This window comes from Panthera pardus, unplaced genomic scaffold (genome assembly GCF_024362965.1).
Source record: "Panthera pardus isolate Hobbes unplaced genomic scaffold, ASM2436296v1 HiC_scaffold_7, whole genome shotgun sequence".
NCBI classification, from domain to species: Eukaryota; Metazoa; Chordata; class Mammalia; order Carnivora; family Felidae; genus Panthera; species Panthera pardus.
This window is the reverse complement of record NW_026527002.1, coordinates 11,250,142-11,276,518: the sequence shown is the minus strand read 5'-3', so window position 1 is coordinate 11,276,518 and position 26,377 is coordinate 11,250,142. Positions and strand designations below refer to the sequence as shown.

The window sequence follows — 26,377 nt, the reverse complement described above, 5'->3', positions numbered from 1 at the left end:
TTAAAATTTATCTACACCACGGAATAATGCACAGACTTAGGTACTGAGTATATAGTAACAGCAGTACAGTGCAGCAAGTATGAAATGAACAAGCCAGGCAAGTGAGTCAAGGAGGGTGAACCCCTAAAACTTAAGGTTAGGATCAAGAAGAAAGTGACAAAAAATTCACGGTATGAAAAGGTTTAAAGCCTAAGTATACTGTATCTTGTTTATGGATAATCTACTGACTGATGCCAGAGATGAAATAAGCATGATTTACCTAAAGCCAGCCCTCTCATTTGTACATGAGGCTCAAGCCCTTTTCCCTACGCAGGGACTCTGCTCCAGTAATTCTCCCCAATCTCCTCTGCATCGTCATGGTTTCCTGCTCTCCAGGACCACTGCCATGGTTTAAAAAAAAAAATCTATTTACTCCCCGCCCCCCATCCCTTGGGGCTAACATGTCATTTATCTCTTCCCCCCTTGAAGCAAAATCCACAGAAATCGCCAATTGTCTCCTCCCATTGTCTCCAGTCAGGTTGCCACTCTCCTTATTGTACTGAAACAGCTCTTTTCAAGGCTCTCAGTGACCTCCCTGTCCCTAGATCTAATGTCTGGCTTCATTAGCTTCACGTGATCATTTCTTCTCCCTGATGCACTTTCTTCACTTGGCTTCCAAGCCACCCCATTGTCTTGTCTTTCCTCCTACTGTCCTCCTCCTACTGTCTTACCTCCTCGACTCCCAGCCCTCTCGAGGTTGGAGTGCTGCCATCACCAATCCCAGGTTCTCTTTCTTGCTTTGTGTCCCTGACTTTAAATACCATCTGTAGGCTGATGATGGCACTCAAATGGCTATTTGCATCTCAGTCATCTTTCCTGAACTCAAGACTCGTATGTTTCCCATCCTACCAGACATTTCAGATGGCTGAGGGACATCTCAAACCTAACATGTCCTGATATTCTCCCCAAGGTATATCCTATGACCTATGAATGACCTATGGTCATTTCCATCCCAGTTAATGACAAGTCCATTCTTTCAGTTGTTTATTAACAGCCCATGTTCAATTTTTGTAGAAAATCTCATCGGCTCTATCTTCAAAATACATCCAGTGTCTGACCACACGCATCACCTTTACTGCTACCATCTTGTTCCAACTCATCCCATCTCTCCCTTCGTTGACTTTGTCTGCCTCCCACCCGGTACCTTTGTTTCCACCCTGTCTTTCCACAGTAAGTACAGACACCAGATTTATTCTTTTAAAGTGCAGGCCAAGCGTGCCTTGGTGGCTTAGTCACTTAAGCAGCCGACTTCAGCTCAGGTCATGATCTCACTGTTTGTGAGTTCAAGCCCTGCATTGGGCTTTGTGCTGACAGCTCAGAGCCTGCTTTGGATTCTGTGTCTCCGTCTCTCTCTGCCCCATAGTCCCTGCTTACACTCTCTCTCTTTATCTCTCTCTCTCAAAAAAAATGAATAAACATTAAAAACAAATAAAAGGTAGGCCAGATCACATCATATCAGCTCAAAATCTTTGAATGGCCTTTTGTTTCTCTAAGAATAGAAGACAAGTGTCTTACAAAGGCTTAAAAGCCTTCCATCCACTGCCTCCTCTTGCATTCGGACTCTGTCTCCCTTGCTTATGTACTTACTACTGGCTCCCTCACTCCCTACACCGCAGCTGCACTGAGCCCCTTGTCTCTTGAACACACAGGTATGGGCTTTTGCTCTGGCTATTCCCTCTGTGTGGAACACTCTTTCCCTTTATAGCTACATAGCTTACCTCCTTCAAGTCTTCACTCAAATGGCATCTTCCCAATTAAGCCCACTCTAAACATACTCTTTTCTCTAACCAGCTCTGCAAACCTCCAGATCCCGTTTCTCCTATAGATTCTGTCCCTTACCTTCGAAAGTACTATAGAATATCTCTGTTAAAGTGTGTTATTTTCTGTCTCCTCCCCTGACCCTGCCCCCCCACCTAGAAAGTAAGCTCCATTACAGCAGGGATTGTTGTCTTTTTGTTCACTGACGTATCTCAGACATCTAGAACAAGTCCCAGCAGCAACAGGAGACTCCCAACCAATACTGTTGAATACATTATGTATTAAGAAAGTGAATATACCTAGAAGCATGACGGTCAGCAACCTTAGAATAGTGGTACCTTTGGGGAGGTAGGAAAAGGAAAACATGGAGAGCTAATATTTTATTTGTTGAAATAAAAAATCAGAAATAAAATAAAGGTCATCAGATAATGTAACAAAATTTAATACCTGTTAAAAAGGTATTTTACTTCTTTTATGCATTTTTAAACACACTTTAAAATTAAAAAGAGAGAGATTATGATGAATATGTTTGTATATAGATCTTTCATTTTCCATTATTTCTTTGGATTAGATTAAAAAAATTTTTTTAAATTTATTTTTGAGAGAGTGCATGAGAGGGGTAGGGGTAGAGGGAGTGGGAGAGAGAGAATCCTAAACAGGCTCCAAGCTGTCAGCACAGAGCCCACTACGGGGCTTGAACCCATGAACCCTGGGATCGTGACTTGAGCCCAAGTCATGTACTTAACCAACTGAGCCATCCAGGTGCCCCTGGGTTAGATTTTTTTAAAGGAACTGCAAGTTTTAAGAATTCAAAGACTTTGAGGTTCACGATATTTACTGATAGTTTGTCATTGACCAATAGTGTGTAAGGGCCCTGTGATACTGTGATTTATGATGAGAAGTTGATATTTGGTCTTTGTCCTGTTTCTGGCACAGAGTTCCCAAAAGCCTTGGAATTTCCTAAGCCAAGAGAACAATAAATTTGCCTTTTTTTGTGTTAATGAGGTAGTTTTGGAAAACCCATTAGGTAGTCTCAGGATCTGGTCTGGTTGCCAGGAGAGCCAATTTGTGATTAAAGGATTGGAATATTCAGTCCCACCGTGAGACCTCCTGTGAGAACAGAGGGGCAGCGGTGGAGGGGATGTTGAATGATGGATCACCAATGGCCAATGATGTGATCAGTCGTGCCTATGTAATGAAGCCTCCATAAAATCCCAAAGAGAATAGTTTTGGAGGATTCTAGGTTGGTGAATGCATGGGGGTGTGGGGAGAGGGGCAAGTCTGGAGAGGGCATGGGAGCACGTGTTCATTCCTACTATTTTGCCCTGTGCATCTCCTACCTCTGGCTGTTCCTGAGTTATGTCCCTTTAAACCAGTAATCTAGTAAGTGAAATGTTTCTCCGACTTTTGTGAGCCACTCTAGCAAATTAATGGAACCCAGGGAGGGGATGGTGGGAAGCTCTGATTTATAGCCATTCAGTCAGAATCACAGGTGACAATTTGAATTTTCGATTGGCATCTGAAAGGGAGGTAGTTTTGTGTGACTGAGCCTTTAACTCACAGGATCAGATGTTATCTTGCGGTACACAGTGTCAGAATTGAGTTGAGTGGTGGGATACCCAACTGGTGTCTGAGAACTGCACACTCCCCAAACCCACATATCAGAATCGGGTGACAGAATGGTTAGGCCTGTTTTACCACAGTCTCACCAAGAATAAGTAGAATGTTCATACTCATTAACCTTTTATGGTGTACTTCCTGTAGATTGGCACCATCACTTGATGAAAGTATCTCTAATCTTTCCAACAACCCTATGAAATCAGCTCTATTATTATCCCCATTTTTCAGACGAGGGAACCAAGGCATGGATACATCAAATATTTTGCCCAAGTCACTTAGCTTAACAATGAGAGGGCCAGTACTTGAATTCATACCTACGTCCCACCAAATTTTGTGCCCTTAACGAGGGCATCATAAAATTTTTGCTAACTTGAAATGTAAAAAGTTATCTTTTGGTTTTAGGAATTTTTTTTTTTTTACCCTGAAACAATGCTTGTAAGCATTATTCTTATTCTTGAAATTCAATTTTTTCCTGTGTTGTGTCATGGTATGTGTTTCATTCCATTTATTTTCTCTGGAACACAGTGGGCACTTTTGATCTCTCTTATTTCATCTTGTCCCTATTTATTCTTTTTCAGTTGTCCTAGTTATTTTCTCCATTGTCTGTTCTTTCATTTCATCATGCTTCTTTTGGTTTTTTGTTCTCTATATTTTGAAAACACTTCTAAGGTTTGTCATCTATAGGATTAATGTGTTTCTTTTGTTTTCTTTTAAACAGCTTCCAATGTGGGTTAAAGCCCAATAATTTAATACTCTCTAAATGCATCTTTGTCTCATCCTACTCTGTTTCCTTGCTAGATCTTAATGTTTTAATTTCATCCTGCCTTCCAGTCACATCACCCTATTGGTCCCCTATGGCTCTTTGTACCACTTTATGGTGGCGATTTTTGCTTATGTTTTATTGAAGATGTTGTATGTTAAGGAAAGTATTTACTTCTGTCTCTTGTGATAAAGTTTTTTAAAGACATTTTCTCCCCTGGACCTTCATAATGATATTTCTTTTTCCTTGTTAGGGTTTATTTTTCCATAAGTCTTCTTTATTTCTTCTATATTTATCAACAAAAAATGGGAAGTAATTTATCCAATTTACTGTGACTTCTGTCCATCTTCTTGACTGCGGGATGAACTCCTTTTCGGGATTTGGAGGTGGGCAGCAAGCTGAAAGGCCTAGATCCCAGGATATTAGGTTGTATCAGTTTTCTTTGAATCAGCTTTATTGTACAAAGGTGAGATATTTATCTACCACCACAATCTCTCTGCATTTGCTCCTTATATCTGGGTTCCCTGGCTTGCAGATGCAATAAGTTCATTAAAAATTATATTTTTGGGGCTCCTGGGTGGCTCAGTCGGTTGAGTGTCCAGCTTTGGCTCAGGTCATGATCTCACGGTTTGTGAGTTCGAGCCCCGTGTCGGGCTTTGTGCTGACAGCTCAGAGCCTGGAGCCTGTTTCGGATTCTGTGTCTCCCTCTCTCTCTGCTCCTACCCCCTCGTGCTCTGTCTCTGTCTCTCTCAAAAATAAATTGAAAAAACATTAAAAATTATATTTTTCATCATATACTACTGGTGATAAGGCTTCAAGGTTTTCTTGTTGATACAGACCTGGACCTCTATCAGGGGACAGGCAATAACCTACATACAAAATGTTTTTCTGTATTGTTCATGGCAAGTGAGGTGGTGTTGTTTCATGAGGAAAAACCTACTTAAATCTCCATATGTTTTTCTCTAACTAGAGCTAATAAAATTATAATCAGAAAAAAAATTCTAAAATATTTTTGTGAAAAATTTCAGATTATTGCCAGAAACAGTAGCATAGCCTTGTCATTTTTTTTCCCCAAGTTTTTACTTTGAAAATTTTCAAGCCAAGAAAATGAACTGCATAATATTAAACCTAATACTTGTGTAGCCTTAACCTAGGTTTACTAGTCAACATTTTGCCACATTTGCTTTCTCTCTCTTTTACTGTCTGTCTGCTAAATTTTTGACATTAAGTTATAGGCATCATGAGACATCATTCGTAAATATCTTAGCATAGATCTCCACTTCCAGCCACGATGGATAACAAGGGCTAGACTTATCCTCTCTCTCTCTCTCTCTCTTTTTAAATGTTTTATTTATTTCAGAGAGAGCAAAAGTGGGGGGGGGGAGGGACGGGATCTGAAGTGGGCTCTGTACTGACAGTAGTGAGCCCATTGTGGGGCTTGAACTCGTGAACTGCAAGAGCGTGACCTGAGCTGAAGTCAGACGCTCAACTAACTGAGCCACCCACGTGCCCTAGACTTATCCTCTTAAAGAAACTTTAAAAATGGGCCAAATATACAAAACAACTGCTTTCGGACACTGAACAGCAGAAAACACAGAACTATGATTACAGAGATAAGAACCAAACCAAAGCAAAAAAAAAAAAAAAAAAAAAAAAAAACAAAACCTACAGCCTCTCCAGGTTTCTGCCCACAAGCAAACTCCTGGACGGAAGACACAGGAACCATACAAACTTGCTGAGTTGAAGAGATGGAGATTAGAGTTTAGGGGGACTGTTCTTGTTAGAAGTTGCAGAAAGGCAGGAGCTGCTCAGAAAAAAGGCTCCAGGAGAAGGTATAATGATTTTTCTTAACATTTTTCAGAGCATATGCTTCACATGGCTGAGCAAAAGTGAGCAGATAACTGTAAGCTGAACAATTACCAATATTTACACAATGTGGGGGAATCCTGTGCTCCAATCAGTCAGAGTGGAGTTGATCCACTAGGACGTTCAACAGAGACCCCAGGCAGATAATGACTTAGGGATGCTGAACTATTCCTGAGTGAAGTCTAACTAGAAAAGTTTATAAACAAGTCTTGAAGGGAGAAAATTGAGGTATATGTAACACTGTCTGCTAAAATAAAGCCCCAAATTCTTTAAGGGATACCACAAAATCCAGAGACTCTACCACTTGGCATTCACAATGTCCAGGATTCAATAAAATTGCTGTATATGCCAAGAAGCAGGATAACATGACCTGAAACTGGGAGAAAATTAATCAGTAGCAACAGATCCAGAAGTGGGGATGATGATGGAACATATATGATAACAACATATAACTATTTAAAAGAAAATATGCACATAATGGAAAGAGAAATGAGAAATAAGAGAAATTAAAATACCACATAGAACTTACAGATACAAAAAAAAATACAACCACTAAAATAAACAAAGACATATGGTCATTAAATCAAGATGGGGAAAGAATGGAACATGAAAAAAAAGTCTCAATCAAAAAAATAGAAGGGAAAACAGAATGAGATAACAAAGAATAGAGGGGGCAAATGAAAACACCTAGCAAGATGATGGATTTAAACCCAAATACAGAAAAACCTTGGATTGCGAGGAGCTTGTTCTGTGATTGTTCTGCAAGACGAGCAAACGTTTCTAATAAATTTTAACTTGATAAATGAGTGATGTTCTTGCAATACGACTAGTACATGACGCTGAATGTCACATGATCACAACTGAGCCAGTGGTTCTTGAAGCTCACTTTGATATATGAGTGCTTTGGATTACAATCATGTTTCTGGAACAAATTATGCTTGCCAACCAAGGTTTTACTGTATACTGATTATTATATTAAATATAAATGGTCCAAATATAATGGTCCAATTTAAATATAGAGATTTTTTGACTGGATAAAAAAGCAAGACCCAACTATATGCTGTCTAAATTTGTCAGCATTTATTTCTCTCTCTTTTTTTAATGTTTATTTATTTTTGAAAGAGGCGGGGAGGGCCAGAGAGAGATGGAGACACAGAATCTGAAGCAGGCTCCAGGTTCTGAGCTGTCAGCACAGAGCCTGATGTGGGGCTCAAACCCACAAACCATGAGATCATGACCTGAGCCAAAGTCGGACGCTTCACCAACTGAGCCACCCAGGTGCCCCAGCACTTATCTGTTAAGAAACAAGAATATTCTACTCACCCATGATATAATTAGCACACAAAGATTTTTTTCTTTGATAACATGGACATTTTGTGCATCCAAAGCACTTGTCTTGGAAAATGTTCCATATTTTTCATTTGTCTGATTGTTTCCTCCTGATTAAATAAAGGTTTAAAAATTTTGGCAAGAACACTACATAAGGGATTTTATGTAATCTTTATTATATAATATTAACAGGCATATTATCAGAAGAGTGACAGTACAGTTTACAGACAAGAGGTATTGTTAACAAGTGCTCTAAGATAGGAGGTGAAAACTGGGCATGTCCCAGGTAAACTGGGAAATGGTCACCTAATTATTGGTGATATAGTAGTCGCCCCAATTTGCAGTTTTGCTTTCCAGTTTGGACAACAGCATGGTCAACTATGACCACGGTCCTAGTTAAGACTATGGTCAACAGTAGTCCAGAAGTAGATGATCCTCTCTGACATATTATCAAAAGGTCAATAGTAGCCTAACACTTTGTCACACTGCCTATGTCACTTACCTCATCTCATGCAGGCATCTTACCATCTCACATTATCACGAGAAAAAGAGGGGTGGGTACAATATGATACTTTGAGAGAGAGTACATTCAGGTAATTGTATCATAGTATTTTGCTATATTCTATTTTATTATTGTTGTTAATCTCTTACTGTAACTAATTTATAAATTAAACTTTATCAGAGGTATACATATATAGGAAAACACAGAGTGTATATAGTGCAGATAGTTTGAACTATCTGTTGTTTAAAGTATTAAATAGGGGTCTTAGATAAAACTATAAAGGGAATACTTTATAAAAAGTTAAGTAAAAACTTTATAATGAATAAAGTAAAAAGTTAAAACTTTATAATGAAGAGCGGGGGTGGAGACTAAGTTTGATCACTTGGTTAAAGTGGCATTTATCAGTGGAATCAGTCTATTTTTTTTCCTTTGTAATGACTAAAATGTGGGATAATACACTGAGAACATGTAAATATGTTCCTCAATCATATTTTACGTAACGGTTTTAGGACCCATGAGCCTTAATGAGCCTTGCCTAAATAAATTATTACATTTGAGTTGGAAAATGGCACATTTCTTATTCTATCATTTCTTCTGAGCTTGTTAGTTGGCATTCTCTTTTAAACATTTTTTAAAATTATTTATTTTTGAGACAGAGAGAGACAGAGCACAATTGGGGGAAGGACAGAGAGAGGGAGACACAGAATTTGAAGCAGCCTCCAGGCTCTGAGCTGTCAGCACAGAGCCCAACACAGGGCTCGGATTCAGGAACCACAAGATCATGACCTGAGCTGAAGTCAGATGCTTAGCCGACTGAACCACCCAGGTGCCCTGTTAGTTGGCATTCTTATGTAAAGAAGATCTTCCCTTAACCTCCCTCTTGCCCTTTTAAAAATTTTTTATTAATTTATTTATTATTAAAATAATTTTTTAATGTTTATTTATTTTTCAGAAAGAGAGAGAGACAGAGCGTGAACAGGGGAGAGGGAGACACAGATTCCAAAGTAGGCTCCAGGCTCTGAGCTGTCAGCACAGAGCCTGACACAGGGCTCTTGAACTGGGGAACCTCTATAAAATTTTTTTTTAATGTGTATTTATTTGTGTGAGAGAGAGAGAGACAGAGAGACAGAGAGACAGAATACAAATAGGGGAGGAACAGAGAGAGAGAGGAAGACACAGAATCTGAAGCAGGCTCCAGGCTCTGAGCAGTCAGCATGGAGCCTGATGTGGGGCTTGAACTCACGAACTGTGAGACCATGACCTGAGCCGAAGTCAGACGCTTAACTGACTGAGCCGCCAGGCACCTCCAAAGTTTTCTTTTTAAAGTTTATTTCTAAGTATATTTTATTTTTGTTACTTTAAGTGGGTTTTTCTCTTTCAGTATATCTTCCAACTGGTATCATTTTGTGTTTTTCAAGGCTATTTACCTTTTGTATGCTAATTTTATATCTTAATAGATTACTTAATTTCTTTGATGTTTGTGTTAGTTTTATCATTGGTTCTCTAGGTTTTAAAGGTCCACTATCATGTCATCTACAAAATAGAGATAATTTTACTTCCTTTCCCCCCAATTCTTATGCTTTTAATTGTTTTCCTTTTTTTAGATGGCTATGGCTCATGAGTCCAGGGCAGTTAAAAATAGTAGTGGGGGGCCTGGGTGGCTCAGTCAGTTAAGCGTCTGACTTCGGTTCAGGTCACGATCTCACAGTTTGTGGGTTTGAGCCCTGCACCTGGCTCTGTGCTGACAGCTCGGAGCCTGGAACCTGCTTCAGATTCTGTCTCCCCGTCTCTACCCCTCCCCCACTTGTGCTCTGTCTCTCTCTCTCTCAAAAATAAATAAACATTAAAAAAAATAGTAGTTATTGTAGAGGGGATGTTAGCCTTAGTCCTGACTTAGTGAAAGGGGTCTAGTTTGTTCTCTTTATATAAATTGTTCTCTCTCTATATATATATAATGTATTTTTAAATGAGCATTGAAAGTTTTAGAAGATATTTTAGCATGTATGGAGATAATGATATGATTTTCTTACTTAGATTTATAATACAGTGAATTACATTAATGTGACTTCTTATATTCCTGGATTGAATTTTACCTGGTCATGATGTATTATGATTTTCAAAATGTGCTCTTTCGTTCTGTTTGCTAATATTTTATTTAGTAACTTTTCACTGATATTTGTGAGATTGTTCTTCTGTAGGTTCATATGTGTATGTGATATTTTTCAGGATCTATATATGTTATACTTATTTCATAGACAGCAACCCTGAAAATTTCCTTCATTTCCTGTATCGCAAACAATTTCAGAAACATTGAGGTCATCTGGTCTTTGAAGGATTGGTAGAATTTTATTCAACCATCTTGGCCTGGCACTTTTTGTAGGCGTCAAGGGGAGTACTTTGATGACTTTATTTTTTCCAGTATTTTTTCCGATCACATTTTCTCTCTGCTGGTGTCATTTTTTGGAATTTCTTTTAAAAGGAAAAGAAGCTTTCATTTCATTAGTTGAGACTGAAAGTTTGGATGAGCTTATGTATTGAAAATCATTTACACTGGAAACTGATTATTAAATCAATGGAGAATTATAATTAACTGTCATCCAAAACTTTCTAATTTGATTGAGAGAGAGGCATTTTTTTGGAGCAAGGAGGTTAGACAGTGAGTAAGAGAACAAACACTGGACAGTAAAATTTGACTTTGCGAGGCAGAGGTGAGGGGATCACCAATGAGTAAAAGAGTGAAGAAAGGGGCTAAAAATATTGCCATTTTTTTCTTCAGTTGACCCATTTCTATATAACCATGGAAAGCTTCCATGCAGAAGCTATAACCCAAACAGAAGCTAAAGAGGGAGTTCTTGCCCTTCAGGAAATGCCAGTAGCTTGGTCAAACATGACTTCTGAAGATATGTATTATCTCAGGTTGAATCTAATCTAGAAGCTATGAAATTAAGTACAATAGTTTTGTGTATTAATCCTCACTGAACTGTTGGTGAATGATTTTGCATGTCTGTCATTGTCATCAAAAAACACTTTAATTACCTAATTTCATACACAAACACATACATATGTGATGCATGAAAATGTAGGCAATTTGAGTAATAATTGGGGATGGAATAGAGTTGGAGATAAATAATCTTTATTATGTCAGATTAGTCTATGTTCTGAGCACTTTGCATGCACTAACTCATCTAATCCTCACATTAACTCTGTTAGATAGATGCTGTTATATAATATTAAGACTAATATATAATAATAATATTAATTTCACAGATAAGGAAACCTCTGCAGCATAAAGAGCTTCGTTGGCCATCTAGCGTTACATAGTAAGAGGTGGAGAAGACACTGATTCAGATCTAGGGGGTTTGCTTTAGATTCACTCTGCTAAGTGATAGTGCCTTCAAGGAACTTGAACACCACTATGAACCCACGCTATGAACCCAGCCCGGTCCGCACACAGCAGGCACCACAAAGAGGTACTACCGTGCAATGGGAAGAAGGATAAAACTCTGCTCAAAGTCTGCTACCATTGGCAAGAAGACATTGGGCCAAGCTCTCAGCCCTTCTGAGCTTCAATTATCCATTTAGATAATGAGATAATGATGAAAGTAACTTCATGGATTTATGATGAAGATCAAGCAAGATACACCATCAAAAAAAGCACTGAGCAGAAGGCCCATCACATTGGAACCATTTCATACACATCAGCGACCATTTTTGTTCCAGAGCTTTGCAAGATGTGCAACCTGTCCTCTGGAAACACAAATTCAAAGATCAACCAAATAAGTCAAACAGATAGACACAGGCTAACTGGGGGCCATGACTCAGGAAAACACAGGCTGTGATAGGGATTTTCGGGAGAGGGAGATCATGCTTGGTTTTGGGGACTAAGACAGGCTTTGTGGAGAAGTGGTATTTGAGAGATCTTCAGCTTATAATACACCTCCTGGTGATGGGGATGAAAAGCCCACTATACTGAGATTCTTCCTGAGAAGTAGAGAAAACAAAGAAGGGGAACTGCTCACATGATTGTGGCCAGAAGGCCTGGGTTTGATTTCCACAACTTCCTAGTTGTGTATTCAGTAGTGAAAATTTATAGACCTGTTTTCTTCCTCTGTAAAGTGAGAATAATACTAAAACTTACATGTGATATTGTTGTATTTAATAAGTTTATATATATGTATATATATGTGTGTGTGTGTGTGTGTGTGTGTGTGTGTGTGTATATATATATATATATATTATATATATATATATTAGTCTATAATAATGAAATTTAGCAACTAAGGGTTTAACTTTCCTCTTGATCAAGAAAGACAAAAAACTAGAAGGTGCTCATGGGACCAACCCCTGAGTGCAGGGGTGGAGGGTGAGGTCCCGAAGGGGTAGGTGAGAAAGAACCTGGTGGTTGGGACCTTTTTCCAGGTTCCCATGTCCCACCACCTATAATCTGGGACATCTTAGCAGAGGACAGGGCCCAGTGTGAGTGAAGAGTGGTGGAGACCATGAGAAGAAATGCTTAGGTAGATGTGAAAAGTGACTCAGTTTTCAGGGCACCTGCATGGTTCAGTCAGTTAAGCATCTGACTCCTGATTTTGGCTCAGGTCATGATCTTATGATTTGTGAGACTGAGCCCCGTGTCAGGCTCTGCGTTGGCAAGGAGTCTGCTTGGGGTTCTCTCTCCCCACCACTCTCTCTACCCCTCCCCTTCTCTCTCTCTCTCTCTCTCTCTCTCTCTCTGTCTCAAAATAAATAAACATTTTTTAAAAATCTAAAAAGAAAAGAAAAGCAGCCCAGCTTTCAAAACGAAGAGGGATCTCTTCAGCCTTAGTGACACTGACTCTCCTTGGGACTGAAGGGCCCTGGAACATTCCTGTTTTGACTGGTTCTGCAGGAGGGACTCCTAGAAGCGGAGACACAGCTTTTACTTCTTGGGTCATTATCTCCTGAGAGAGAGTTATCTAAGATGTTAATTACCCAGCAAGTGGGAAGGAGCAGCAGGTAGTAGGTGTTTAGAAAAGCTAAGTGATTGAATGGCTTCTCTTTGGGATGGCGGTGGTGGGGGGACTCCTCTTTTTCAGCACCTGTCTACCTGTAAACACTCTTGATATTAGGCTCAAGTCATGGTCATGGGAGCTGACCCTGTTTGGGGACCAAAGCTAATACTTGAGCCGTGACTACTATCAATTCTGGGCTAACCATTTCCGTGGTGATAGTACAGAGATTTGGAAATAACTGTTTTTTAAAGACAGCTAGTTAGGACAAGAGGGGACGGATTTGTACTGCACTACATACTTATAAGATAAAAGGAGATAATAGAGAAAATGTCCCTTTCAATGTGAAACCCAAGTGAGGTGTTACAATATCTTTGTTAAGTCTTAGCCGAATATATTTTTCACTTTGGTTTGCATTTGGCTCCTGACATACTTGCCCATTGTCCAAGGAAGTCCAAAGCCTTCTTCGTTGGCTCCTGACATCTCGATTTTCTTTAGCTGCCCCAAGATTCTAAAGGATTCACACATCTTGCGGTTTAAATCACTATCTCATGTCCAGTGAAATTCTTTTTATTTTAATTAAAAAAAATTTTTTAACATTTATTTACTTTTGAGAGGCAGAGAAAGACAGAGCATGAGTGGGGCGGGGGGAGTAGAGAGAGGGGGAGACACAGAATCCGATGCAGGCTGCAGGCTCCGAGCTATCAGCACAGAGCCCCTTGTGGGGCTCAAACCCACAAACGGGGAGCTCATGACCTGAGCCGAAGTTGGATGCTTTACTGACTGAACCACCCAGGCGCCCCTCATGTCCAATGAAATTCTGGCATTAAAAGTATGTTGCCTGTGAAAGGGAAAGTTGAAAAAAAATTTAAGACATTATGAATGGGGGTTATCATCATGAGGTGGCTCATGTAGTTTTGAGGAAATGCAAGTCCAAGAGTCTGTGTTATTTCAACAGGAGGCAGGATCTGTAGTGGCCCAGGATTTCTGTGGGCCCAGAACATTCACCCAAGACTTCATAACTTGTTTTTGGACATGTCACTTCAGCTCCCTGAGCCGTGAGTCTTCTCATTTGCAAAATGGTATAAATAATGAATGTTTTCCTCAGAGGCGGATCTAATAGACAAATATTCACTACTTAATATTACTGTTAGCTTTGTGATGTGATGTTTCATTAAATTAGAATGTTAAACTGTCTTTGATCTCATCTTCTTATCTAAGTCACAAAAGGATTCTAAGGTGCCTTTTGTCTCACCAAAACAAGGTTAGATTATGCTCATTAAATATGAATGTTTAGAGCAGGGATTCTCAGCTGACGGTGATTCTTTCCCCTGGGGGACATTTGGCAATGTGTGGAGATAGTTTTGTTTGTTAAGCCTAGGGAACACTACTGACATCTAGTAGGTGGAGGCCAAGGAGGCTGCTTAACATCCTACAATGCAAAGACAGCCCCTAAAACAGAATAATTTAGCTTAAAATGTTAATAGTGGTCAAGTTGAGAAAGCCTGTTCTAGAGGATTTTAATATAACTGCTTTAGTAATTACAACTCATTTTCTTCATGCCCAGAAACTGTTTACTAAACACAATGCTTTATTAACCAGAAATCCCTTTCTTTAAGCTTGCTTGGATAATATGTTTAATATATATTATTGAGGCTTACACATTAGGAATACCACCTTGGTCACAAAGTTTGAGAAGTCCTGAACTAAATGATGAAAAGAGCATGTAGGGTACTTTTTCCAGAACTCTAAAGAATCACATGGCTTCCTGGGGCACCTGGGTTGGTTAAACTTCCAGCTTCAGCTTGGGTCATGATCTCGCCGTTCGTGGGTTTAAGTCCCGCGTCAGGCTCTGTGCTGACAGCTCAGAGCCTGGAGCCTGCTTTGGATTCTGTGTCTCCTTCTCTCTCTGCCCCTTCCCTGCTCGCTCTCTCTCTCTCTCTCTCTCTCTCAAAAATAAACATTAAAAAAAAAAATTAAAGAATCAGATGGCTTCTTTCTGTCCAGGATGCCTGTGGCACAGTCCAAGATAGAGGGGCTGGTGGTCATCACGGTTATTTTTTTTTAAGCTTGATTTTATAGAACTTTAATTAAAAAAACATTTCTGAGAGTTCTGTATCACAGGAACTTATATCCTGTGATATAGGATATAGACAGAGAATTAGATACCGATATAGATACAGAATTTATATCTATCTATATATATGGATATATATAGAAATATCCATAGCTTTGTAGATTCAAGTTACCATAAATTAAAATCAAGTAATTGAAAATGTTTTCAGTATGGAAACTAGACAAATGAAACAAATGGCTAGGACCTAATACAAGCAGCAGTTCATTACTTATGGGTTCTCATTAGATAACTTCAGGATCTAAACAAAGACTCTGAATATTCAGACTTCTTTTGTTGTATTTTATATTTAAATATCTCCCCACCTATATTCTGAGTCAAGATACTTGACCAAAAGGGCTGATTTAAGAAGGTATTTAGCTTTATAGCAACAGCTTTCCATCTACAGTTACCACCTTAAAGGAATTGACATAACAATGCTGGGTTAATCTGTTAGTTCCCTTTTGAACAGTGTGCAATAATTTATGTCAACCCTGTATAAAGTCATACAGGTACCCAAAAATGGAACAATTACGTACAGTTCAACGGAAGTCTAGTGTTACGTTGCCCCCACCCCACCCCCCCCCCCCCCAATCTAAAAATTAACCAATGAAACAAAATGTATCAACTCTGGTTGACTTGGTTTCAGGAAAATCACATGTGAGAATTACCAGTACATCATTGTCCTTATCTTATCCTCAGTCATTGACACGAATTTTGTAGGCCACCATGCTGTTTTCTTTGTGGATCGTGGCAGATGAATGAAGACAGACCTCCTCAGAATTCGTAATGAACTGTGGTCCCAACCCTTTCCATTTTTCAGGTACAACCATATCCTTGTACAAATCAGTGGAACAGGAAACTTCCAACAGTGGCAGGAATGTCACTGTAGCTGTGATCCGTCTGATCACGGAACGGATTTCATCTTGGATAAGTTTTGGAGACTTTTCTCTGGGTGCACTGTCATCTTTTGCTGTCTTGTCGCAGTCAATATCAATTGCCACCTTTCAAGGACCTCACCACTTTCAATATTCGAGATGACTGTCTCCAGCTTCTGAACTGAACACTTATGCAACCAATCTTTTGGTTGTCCCACCCCATTATTTAGGTCTTTTTTTTTTTTTTTTTTTTAAGGTTTATTTACTCTGAGAGAGAAAGAAAATGAGCAGGAGGGGACAGAGAGAGAGGGAGACACAGAATCTGAAGCAGGCTCCAGGCTCTGAGCTGTCAGCACAGAGCCCGACGCGGGGCTCGAACTCAAGAGTTGTGAGATCATGACCTGAGCGGAAGTCAGATGCTCAACCACCTGAGCCACTGTGGCGCCTCTAGGTATTTATGATCAGTGGTTACAAGCAAGGCGAGTCCATATTTCTGCACTCTAGTAAAGGTTTCAGATGGTTATATGGCATGCTGATGTAAAATGGTGTTGAAGCCAAATGAGAACTTGGCCATGACTTCGGCACTTCTGGGGGCAGCTGCAGTGCCAAGGGCAGGCCTATAGACAGTGGAGCGAAGGAGCAGGCTCCACCTGGCAGACAGAGACAGGGAGAACTCCCACAGCACTTCCCCGCCACTCGTTTCAAAAGTATCAGTGGTTTTTTAATATTTATTTCTTTTTGTTATTATTTCCAGTCTCAGGACCCTAGTTTCCATACAGAGCACCTGATGTGGCCTTGAGCACCTTAGGAGATACATGACTGTTCTGGAAGCAACAAGGAAATAGCACTTCCCTAAAACCAAGCTTGTCCCTAATTAGCCAACGCAGTCACCTGCTATTTTAGCCTTCTTCATAAAAAACCATGGGTGTAATAATGAACTCTTCCTTAGTTTTTACCTCCTTCCTCAGAATTCTCTTTTTCTACATATAGGCCTGAGAAGGTCTGTAGAAATCCATGGAAGTGTTGTGAAAAGGCCCTACATTAAAAGGGTTTACAAATGTTCAGGCTACTCTGTCCTGGCATTTGTTTAAAAAAAAAAAAAAATGATGATGAAGAGCCTGGGCTTTGCACTTAGATAGTCATGGACCTGATTGAGTTCAAGTACGTACATACATCCATGACTTTGGATGAGTCATTTACTCTGGAAGCCCCACTCAAAAATGAGGTTTATTATGAAAGTAAATGCCTATGTGCTTAGAATAATAAATGCTAAAGGAATAGTAGCTGTCTTATGATGAAGGCCATTTATCAGAATCTGTTCTAGAGTACCTTTTTCTGTCTCATTTCATGGTGTGCAGTGTTTAGGACACTGGACCACTTGCTGATTCTTGAACACTCAGTGCTTTATCATGCTCTGTTAGTTTGTTTGTCCTACCCTTCTTCATGGAACACTCACTTGTCTGCCTGTCAAGTGCTGAGCCACCCTCCAGGGCCTAGTTCATAAGACATGTGTCCTAAGAAAACTTCCCTGAACTCCCCACTCACAATCAAACTCCTTTGTGCCCCTGTGGCACTTAGAACTTTGTTTACACATCCAAAAAGGCTGCTTACAAAATTGTCTAATGGTCTAAATGTGTGTCTGTGAGCTCCATGAGGGTCCGCATACCAATCGGGCTCATGGATGCTCTGTGAGTATCTCCAGAAGGAATGGATTGAGTTCTGTTTTGGTTTGAACAAGTAGAACATTCAAGAAGGGATGAACTATAATTTCTTTTTTTTAATTTTTAAAAATGTTTTAAATTAAAAAAAATTTTTTAATGTTTATTTTATTTAGTTTTGAGAGGCAGAGAGAGACAGCATGAGCGGGAGAGGGCAGAGAGAGAGAGGGAGACCCAGAATATGAAGCAGGCTCCAGGCTCTGAGCCGTCAGCCCAGAGCCCGACGTGGGGCTCAAACTCACGAGCCATGAGATCATGACCTGGGCCGAAGTCGGACGCTCAACCGACTGAGCCACCCAGGCGCCCCGAAGTATGATTTCATAAAGGCCCTTCTTGCAAGACCCCAAAGACAGAGAAGAGAAAGCACTTGACAGTGGAGGCCTTCCTGCTTTTACTAGAGAAAATGACAGAATGGAATGGAAGAGAAGAAGGTGTTTCCAGGGAAGTTTTCAAAAATCTTTCTCTTCCTTTCTCTTCCTCTCACTTACATAACTAAGTAAATGTTCACAAAGTACCCTCCCTGAGCCAGGGACTATGGAAGGTGCTGGAAATGCACTGAGAAACAAGGTAGTCTAGATTCCTGGTCATACATAGTAATAGTCCTTTGTCCTTTCCTACACACAGATATATTGTGTCCTCCTGGAATCTAGTCTCCTTTAAGGCACAATTCTCCAGATTTATGTAAACCAACTGCAACGTGACTGAATCTTTCATTTGGCCTTTGGAGCCTACAACCGTCTCTGGGTGGCGCTGGCCCAAAGGATCAACTCTTTCGCATTTGTCGTGTTACCAGGTATTGGGACCATTATTGTTTGACAGGTGTTAACTTGTCCACGTTATTCTCCTCCACACTGCAAGCAGAATAAGAAATAATTGCTTCATCTTTGGAAACCATCAAAGCTTTAGGACTAATGCAAACATTGAAATAATTGTAGAAGCCTTGCTTTTATTATCTGGCGGCTACTCGGTTGCAGCTTGGCTTCCCTGGTTTGTGTTCCTTAGTGATTAGGACTCATTGTGTTTATGATACAAATTCACTCACGTTTTTCAAAATGGTTGTGTGCATGAATTGGACTGGGTTTAGTTTCCTTTTTCTTTCCAGGTGAGCTTAAAAATCCAGAGGGGGGAAACCCCACAGCAGAACAGGAGCATGAGATGCATGCCCCCCCCCCCCCCCCCCGCCTCCTTTATCCATTTCTAACTAACGCTTTTCATCTCCGAGAGTACATGAATATGTAAGTGTAAGCACGGCTTATTGTGAACTCAGAACAAAGGGTAGTGCTGTAGATTTCAATGCGTTTGGACCATAATGTGCTGCTTTCTTGATAATGGGCTCTTGGCATTGAAATGAAAAGCAAACATATCATTAAGGAGGCGCTCCATAAAAACTGTCTGTCATATATCTTAAGCTTCATTAGTTTAGATTAATGACTTACTGGATATACATGACAATAGGTGAAGCAAATCTTTGTTTATTTATTGACAATTAAACCTGGCAGTGACATGCACACACAGGCTTCCCTCTGATTAGTTCCATGTTTTAAAGTAACTTTGTGTTATAAAACTTGTTAACTACAGTATCATTTTATTGAGCTCTGCAGGGTGAATGATGTGATCTACATTGAAAGACATCAATATTGCTGCCATTTCTTGCAGCCACTGGAGCATTGTGCTCACAGATTGGAGTTGATATCTCATTGTACAAATTCAGGGACCCAGAAAATGTCCAGTTATTGAGCCTCTGCCCTGTGAGGACAATGTTCTATTCATGGGATCTGGGTGCAAGGTCACAGACTGAAACCTGAATGAAGGAAAAGATTCAAATTCGCTTCACAGTTTTGCCAAGGACCTCCCTGAAATCCAGCGTTTGGAAAGCACGGAGCTTTTCTCAGAGTATCCTACTGCAGAATAATGCCTCCTAATGCCGTGCAAAGGAGGGTATAAGTAAATATAGCACTTTCTAATTAGAAGGCTGCTCTGGACTGAGCAAGCTTACCTTTTAAAAAGATGCTGATGTGTCTGTATTATGTTGATTGTGTTGACACAAGAAGGCTTCCCAGAACACCTCACCCAGATGTACCATTTGAGAAGAAATTGGGAAGGCAGGGGAGAGGGAAGAGGAGAAGGGAGAAGGGCAATGTGGCATAAAATTTATCTGCTTGCTAGTCTCTCTGAAATATTTGTGGTTTGCCTTTCCATGAATTCCAAAGTTGGAGGCTGTCAGTGATAATCAGCCCTTCCCATCACGGACACCCTGTGGTTCTCCTTAATAGCTCCCTTTTATGTGCCGTCAGCCCTCTAAAATATATTTAGAAAAGACTTATTTAGAAGGAGGCATAAAATAAAATCCATGTTGTGGTTGAGTATTACAAATGATTTCTGGACTCCATTCTGTGCTATTAGGTTCTCTGTAGAATTTTCATACAGAGTAAAAAATAAACTCTCAGCCAGCTTGAAAGAGAACTCGTCTGACAAAAGAAACCAGCTTATTGTACAAAGCCACTCACAACATCTAGTAAAGGCAGATCTCCCTGAACACTGGAGTCCAGTGAAGCATCTTTGCTCTACTTGGGAAATATTGGCCCCAAGCTACGCACCTCGTGATCTTTCCTATAGAACATCCTGAGCAGAATCTGAATGCAAAGGAAAGGATGAAGTTAATCCAAGTATTGTCTGATTTTATCCACAGCCCCTAATTTAGTTCATGCATAGACCTTGTCTTAAGATGACTTTGCAATCATTTTGTTCTGTTAATGTTTCATGTGTTTGTTATGGAAGATCGATCCCTACAATAGCAGAGTAATCAAACGCTGCTCCTTGAATTACACTTTTCTTTTTCTCCTCATTAAATAAGCCATTCCCCCATTCCTCCCCCAGTGCCCCAACCTTTCGTACAGGTCAGCAACTGTCACCTCTTTGCCTGGGAACAGTGGGCTGGTGTGTCTAACCCTGAGGACAGGGTCTTCAGAAGGCAGCATGGTGGGAGTAATACAAATTTGCCCTCATTTCTTGTCTGTCTTCTACAGAGTTTGTCCTTTGGGATAGTGCTAACCCCTCCCAGAGGGGCAAGGCCAGTATGCTGAGGCCAGGTCTGAGAATTTCCTCTAGGGGCCATGAATGAACATGGGCACTGGGGATTAAAAACTAACCTTTACCTGTGTCCTGGCTGCTGACCCTTCTTTCTTCTTCCTACATTTGAAGATTTGAAAGTCCTGCTGAAACACTGATAGGGTGAGTTTTGGATTTCTCCAGCGCTTCCATGCAAACGGTTCCCATTGGGTCCTTCTGGAAGCTTCTCACAACATCATCACTGTCATCAGTTAGCAATGAAGAGTTCCCGGGTGACCAGCCACTTGTTCCTTTTCGTGGCGGGTCACATCCCTATTTTTAAAAAGACACTTTCTGGCAGAGAAAAGTCTGTTTGTACTTGGAAAGAGAAAAATGGACAGAATTTTCCTAAGAAAGGTGTGCATGATCACTGTGAAAATCTCACGGGTTCATTTATTTATCTGTACATGGAAACTTTTTCTTCTTTGTGATTTTGGAGAAATGTTTTGAATTTCTGTCTTGATATTGTTTCATTATCTTTTATGAAGAAATAACGGTCTGCAAAGATTTATCTGTGGTTTGTATCTATGGTTCATGTTTATGAACTAGGTTCTTTTTTTAATAACTGGGAGCTGTTAGATTGTAATATACATCTGAAATGATGTAAGAAAACTGGTCAAAAGATAAATGGACTAAAGCGTGTTTTATTATTGGACAATGGTGCTGAAGCTGACACAGAATTATGTAAAAGAAATCAGTGATAAGGTTTTGTATTAGATCAGAAACAGCTGAGCTCTCACAAACTAAGATCCTTACCAAACCACAAAATTCAAGGTAAAACATCTGCACTTTTGAGATAATGAACAATTTTTTCTTCCAAAACAAGCAAACGAACATGCTAAACTTTCCTAATGCCAAATTAAACCAAAGCTGTAAATATTTTTTTCCTATGAGGAGAAAACAGTTGTATTTGTCCAGTACCACAAACACTGCCTCATTAGGCTTGGTTTACCTATTAGAAGGAGAGAGTCACATGCTAGCCAGGAGCTCCTAAAGCACTAATTCTTTCCCTAAAATGCCTTGCTTATTTTATGTTGTTCTCCTTTGTTCACAAGACTCGGCCTTTCTTTGAAAATTGCACCCTCTTTTCTCTGTTGCAGTGTTCTGAGGCTTCGAATACAAATGATCATTTACAAATTGAAGGTTAACACAGAAATGCATTGTACTTGTGATTTGATGAGTAAAAACAAATCACAAAATAAGAACAAATAGCAGTATTACCCCACGGGAAAGAGCCTTGTGTATTGATCTATTATTTCCCAGCTTGAAATGTGCCACTATTGTAGTTCCACTCGATTATGAGGCTTTTTTATCACTTCCCCTGGTTGATTCAACTTGAGTGCTTCTGACATTTGCAAAGTTCCTCACATATTCTGCTGAGCAGCAGGGGAAACCTTGTTAATGAAGAAATAACAAGCTGAAGATTTGAATAAATATTTAGCTGATTGAAAGGAGGTATACAGTTAATTTTTTTTTTTTTTAATGCTGACAACTTAGGAAACTCACCAGCGTGCTTTGCTTGTGTTAGCTAAAAAATGGGTTCTAGTAGAGTTTTTTACTGCACCACAGGGGACTTTCATTTCCTGATTCTATTATAAACTAAGTGGCCACCTGAACCTGCCAATGAACTTGTTCTATTGTGTTTTTCTATTTTTAATCCTGAAAGAGTAAACACATTTCTCATCAGATGTGTTACAGGGTACCATACATTGGAGAGATTTATGAAGGTGCCATTGGGTGATTACAGAACCATTCATTTATAAATAAGTGTCCGTTCTGAGAGGAAACTATAAATGAGAGCAGCATTTTCATCCTTCCACAAATCTATATTATAAAAGTGTGTAGGTATATATTTTTTAATACTTGCTATAGTGGCATGGAAACAGTCTAGATTTTATGCCTTTTTACCTTGTGTTTTCAGTCCTAACATATGATTAGCGTTCTGGTCTTATAAGCAAGGTGGTGTCTTATGAGACTCACGGTAGCAGCTGTGCGAAGGAACATAATGGTTCCATCAGGCTTCAAGGATTAATTTCAAGAGCCCCGTGAGCGTGGTTGAACTGTTTAAGGAATGGTTGCTGGTGGACACGGGCACCAAGTGGAAACTCTTGCTTTGTCCCATACAGTGTGGTTCTGTCCCCTGAGAGAGGGCTTCCTGTGTATTTTTCTAAGACATGTACCTATGCTTTCAGGATACATGGTGTAGTATCCTGATCTGAGAATATCTGAAGCTATCTTCCAAAGAGCCCTCCACATACCAAAATCTTTGAAAAAGACTCTTCTTTGAACAAATGTATTGGGTGAAGGTGAGGAAGAACTAAAAGCACCTGGGGATGAATGTTATTTAGAAAACGTCTGCTTCCATGTGTGACATAATGCCCAGAATCATGACACTTAAGGTTGGAAGGTAGTCTAAGCATCCCAAAAGATGCTCAAGTAACCTCTACAAACATCCTGGAGAAGTCTACAATTAAATGAACAATCAATCTCAGGCACAAGGGGGCAGACAACTATTTCTCAAAGAAGCCTACACGGTCTTTGCACAGACGTCGTTGGAAAGTTTTTTGTATTGAGCCAAAATTCGCTTCTCGCTTTTACCAAGATCCTCGTTCTGCTTTTTGGACCACACAAAACTGCTATCCTCTCACTTGTCCTCTTCCACTTCTAATTCTTGAAAGTAGCAGTGATGTTCCTCTTGTATATACTAAATACCCATCAGTCCCTCTGGATCCGTGTTTCTAACTTCACCTGCATGCGATTCATTGGGGAAAATTAAAATGCAGATGGTTTTTCCAGAGCATTTGATTCGGTGGGTCTGTGTTACAGTGGAGAAATCTGCCCACGCAGGAAATAGAGGTATTGTTGTTATGATAATGTTTACCAGAGCACTTACTCTGTGCTCAATATTTGCTCCCCTTTATCAAAAGAGCTTAAGGGGAAATAATTCTATAAAACAAATAAAAGAAGAATTTCTCTACTTGAAGGGAGGTGGCAATCTTGAGTTCGACATGATTCCCTCTCCACTCTGTGGCCTCTTGGTTAGCTCTGAGAACCCCTGGCATTTCTCAGAGTACCTCGTGAACATTATTGATCAATGCTAACTGAACAGGTTGAATTCGAGGTGATAGCAAACTATTCAAATGTGAGATGTTTCATTGTGGGTTGTAAATCCAAGAATTGGGTGCTTAAAATGGTCAATGTGGTTCCATATTGCAGAGTCCCTTACTGGCTCTTCATGCATGGAACATCCGTTCCACAAATGCTCAAATAAATACATTTCTTGAGGAAGACTTGTGTAGCCATGTTTTGGGAACTGGAAATTTAATATTGACACATGAGCTATTTGATATTTAAAGAGACCAAACTTTTTTACATATGACACAGTTAATGGGTTGACGATTTCTCCATCCTCATCTAATGAATCACTTAATCAAGTCTATAATATAATGAAGAATATTTTGCCATGGGAGGAAGAACAATCATCATAGAAAAATTGCACTCCCTTCATGAAAGCTGAATTTTGAGAGTTTGGCCTACAGATTTCATAGAAGGAAAAGCTATATGTAAAATTCACATATTCCACTTCTCAGACTGTGGGCTTGTTATCTTAATGCACCAACAAAAACACAAACTCTTACTGAAGAGTTTCAGTAAATCCCCCTTTGCCCATTTTGTTTTGAATTCACTGAAAGGTCAGGAATAACAGTGGCATGTATCAGTTACATTTGTAGAGGGTATAAATCTCATATGTAAATGAATTTAATAGACTGCCTTAGAGGATGCAAAGCCTTGCTGTTTAGTTGTAATCTTGATTCTGGGAAGCAAATTTGCAATTGTTGATGGATACTGTCCTTAGGTTCAATCATCGGCAGATGTTAACTGAACTACAAAAGCATCATTTGGCTGTGGCAACCTGTTAGCCATGGGGATTATCAGATGAAAAATGGAAGTGTGCTCATTACTGAATCAACATTATGTGTCAACAGTACTTTCTGGGTCATGCATAATAAATATGAATATTATCTTGGACAAAAAAAATTACTGGCTTTCTGCAACATGTAATATTGAGAAAAAAATTTGACTCTCATTGTTAATCCTGTTCATAATCATTGCTAGCGAAAATAGTGTTATATCAGTGTGTTTTTAGTCCTATGAAGAGGCAATGTTGCTGTAATTTAACAGAACTGAGTCAGTTCTTAAAATAGAGATGTTTGTAGAACAGAGAAGGACAATTCATCAACTTTAATGGAAGTATCCAGTGAGAATATCCAGCTCCCCTTGTTCCAAATTTGTGTTCATAAAACAACCTCTGCTTTTATAATTTGTTTTCCTGGGGAGATTTATCTATCAAGATTGGGCTTGCAGATAGTCTCCATTTGTAAATCAGGTACGTCTGTCTTTGAAACCTATTGAATTTATATCTGGTTGATGAGGCTGTCGTTTGTAAGTTTACTTAGCTCTACTGTTCCCTTTTAGCTTGACCAATAATGGGTGTCCTCAAAAAGTTGAATTTGGAGTTTTGTGATTCTAAGGCCAGAGGCTGGAATTTTGCCCTTCTACTGAAGTGCAAAGACCGGAAGGCCTATCTTTCTGACATTTTAAAAGCTTGTCAGCACCATGTGTCTTATCTATGATTATTGAAACAAGAAGGAATCTATTTATGACATTTCTTTTTTTAATTTTAATTTTTATTTGAGAGAGAGAGAGAGCATGTGAACTGGGGAGAGGGGCAGAGGGAGAGAGAGAGACAGAGAGGCTCTGCGTTGATGCAAGGCTTGGTCCCATGACCCTGGGATCATGACCTAGACCGAAATCAAGAGCTGAATGCTCAACTGACTGAGCTACTCAAGGGCTCGTGTTTATGACATTTCTAATGCAAATCAGAATTGGAGAATTTTCTGATTCTTTGTTCCTTCTGAGTTGTAAATCCTTTTGTGGATCTATGGTAGACCGTCCCATTGCTGGCCCTGCCTCCTGATGTTTATGTCCACATGTGATCCCTCTCAAGTTGACCACGGGCTTGGCCACTTGACTTGCTTTGGCCAATAGAACGCTAGCAAGTGAGATATAAGCAGAACCTTTATAATCATTTGCACAACGGGCCTTGTTCACTTGGAAGGCTATCTTTTGGAAGCCAGTTGTCATGCTGTAGGGAAACTTGTGCTAGACTGAAATGGCGACGGCCAAGTGGAAGTAGGCAGGGGCCTTAGAGGATGAAAAAGACATCTTAGAAGTTCCAGCCCCAGCCATGGTCCCAGCTGCAAGTGCTCAGTGAAAGACCTTCGCTCCATCCTGTGAAGCAGAAGAGAAACCCAGAAGAACAGCCAGCTGAATGTACAGAATTTTGATAAATAATCAATCATTACCCCTTTAAGCCAGTCAGTTTTGTTGAGTGGTTTGTTGCACAGCAGTAGCTAAACGAAACAGGGTTCTTTTACCATAGCTGTAGATCCCTTTATCTTAAATAGATCAGTATTAAATATTCAAAGGAAATGATATCTAGTTTCAGGGGATAGCTTACTGAGTAGTACTTATCCAAAGTCCCTTAAGCCCATTTTTTAAAAACCTCTTTCCATACTTGAATGGTATTATACTGCCATCTGGCGGCAAAGACTAACTGTTCTGGCTGTTTTATGGAATCTGGGGCATTTAGCCAGTTCAAATATGAAAATGCACACAGAAGCGCAGAGAACTCAGG

The 26,377-nt window shown here is 39.8% G+C and overlaps 1 pseudogene; it reads right to left on the bottom strand.

The window, feature by feature from the left end:
• Window positions 1-15,673: 15,673 nt before the first annotated feature.
• Window positions 15,674-20,549, bottom strand: LOC128775273 (mitotic spindle assembly checkpoint protein MAD2A-like; annotated as a pseudogene).
• Between the last annotated feature and the right edge of the window lie 5,828 nt (window positions 20,550-26,377).